Raw genomic sequence first — 2,162 nt, forward strand, 5'->3', positions numbered from 1 at the left:
GGTTAGTAGTGGTGCCAGAATTCTGCACAAGAATCTGTGCTTTTAATCACTGCGTTATGAATGAACATGCTCCAAGGAAGCATGCATTCCACCTGGGCAGACAAAAAAGAAACACTCTAGGCCCCCTTCTGCGTGGTCACACGGAGCCAGCGCCTGGGCCTGGAACAGGGCCGTAGTCCCCCAGCTGCGCCCACCACCTCTCTACCATGGACTCCCGCAAAGTGAACGAGCTTCGGGCCTTTGTGAAAATGTGTAAGCAGGATCTGAGCGTTCTGCACACCGAGGAAATGCGCTTCCTGAGAGAGTGGGTGGAGAGCATGGGGGGTAAAGTACCACCTGCTACTCAGAAAGCTAAATGAGAAGAAAATACCAAGGAAGAAAAACCTGATAGTAAGAAGGTGGAGGAAGACTTAAAGGCAGACGAACCATCAAGTGAGGAAAGTGATCTAGAAATTGATAAAGAAGGTGTGATTGAACCAGACACTGATTCTCCTCAAGAAATGGGAGATGAAAATGCAGAGATAACGGAGGAGATGATGGATCAGGCAAATGATAAAAAAGTGGCTGCTATTGAAGCCCTAAATGATGGTGAGCTCCAGAAAGCCATTGACTTATTCACAGATGCCATCAAGCTGAATCCTTGCTTGGCTGTTTTGTATGCCAAGAGTGCCAGTGGCTTTGTCAAATTACAGAAGCCAAATGCTGCTATCTGAGACTGTGACAGAGCCATTGAGATAAACCCTGATTCAGTTCAGCCTTACAAGTGGCGAGGGAAAGCACACAGACTTCTAGGCCACTGGGAAGAAGCAGCCCATGATCTTGCCCTTGCCTGTAAATTGGATTATGATGAAGATGCCAGTGCAATGCTGAAAGAAGTTCAACTTAGAGCACAGAAAATTGCAGAACATCGGAGAAAGTATGAGCGAAAATGTGAAGAGCGAGAGATCAAAGAAAGAGTAGAAACAGTTAAGAAGGCTGGAGAAGAGCATGAGAGAGCCCAGAGGGAGGAAGAAGCCAGACGACAGTCAGGAGCTCAGTATGCCTCTTCTCCAGGTGGCTTTCCTGGGGGAATGCCTGGTAATTTTCCCGGAGGAATGCCTGGAATGGGAGGGGCCATGTCTGGAATGGCTGGAATGCCTGGATTCAATGCAATTCTTAGTGATCCAGAGGTTCTTGCAGCCGTGCAGGATCCAGAAGTTATGGTGGCCTTCCAGGATGTGGCTCAGAACCCAGCAAATATGTCAAAATACCAGAGCAACCCAAAGGTTATGAATCTCATCAGTAAATTGTCAGCCAAATTTGGAGGTCAAGCGTAATGCCCTTCTGATAAATAAAGCCCTTGCTGAAGGAAAAGCAACCTAGATCACCTTATGGATGTCGCAATAATACAAACCAGTGTACCTCTGACCTTCTCATCAAGAGAGCTGGGGTGCTTTGGAGATAATCCCTACCCCTCTCCCCTAAATGCAGCTGAAGCATTTTACAGTGGTTTGCCATTAGGGTATTCATTCAGACAATGTTTTCCTACTAGGAATGACAAACTTTAAACACTTTTTAAATATTCAAAATATTTAAAACAAATTTAAGGGTCTGTTAAGTCTTATATTTTTCTTTACTAATCATTTTGGATTTTTTTTTCTTTGAATTGGGCAGGGAAGATATGTATGGAAGATTATTGCTCTAATTTGAGTGAAATAAAAGTTATTAGTGTGAGGCAAAAAAAAAAAAAAAAAAAAACCAAAACAAGAAATACTCTAAAAAGCAGAGTTGAGAGAAGAGCTCTCTCAAATTCATACGTATATATTTTCCAAAATACACAATAATGACTATAAGGGATCAAAGGAGCCAAAGATAAGTACTACCTGGGGTAGTTTTGAGCAGGAACTTGAAGGAGGGGTGGGTTCTGTTTAGGTAGATGGGAATAGAAAAGTGTTCGTATGGTTTAACATCAGACAAAGGGCAGAATTAGGAAAATTCTATTTGGGGATCAGGGAATAATACAAGAGCAAACTTTTAGGAAGTGCTTACTAAATAATAGGTGAAGAGCTTTCCAGATATTATAAAATTAAATCTCCTAAACATGATACATGCTACAATGTGGATAAAGTAACATGTCTGGCTCTGTGTGACGTCAAAACTCACACCCTTAATCTACATTATAA

General features: G+C 42.6%; 1 pseudogene across 1 annotated transcript; it reads left to right on the forward strand.

The window, feature by feature from the left end:
* Positions 1–206: 206 nt before the first annotated feature.
* On the forward strand, positions 207–1,728 carry LOC105534297 (annotated as a pseudogene). Its single transcript, XR_001005247.1, has one exon. The product of XR_001005247.1 is annotated as a hsc70-interacting protein pseudogene (transcript).
* Positions 1,729–2,162: the final 434 nt, after the last annotated feature.

This window comes from Mandrillus leucophaeus, unplaced genomic scaffold, assembly GCF_000951045.1.
Source record: "Mandrillus leucophaeus isolate KB7577 unplaced genomic scaffold, Mleu.le_1.0 Scaffold133, whole genome shotgun sequence".
Lineage (NCBI taxonomy): Eukaryota > Metazoa > Chordata > Mammalia > Primates > Cercopithecidae > Mandrillus > Mandrillus leucophaeus.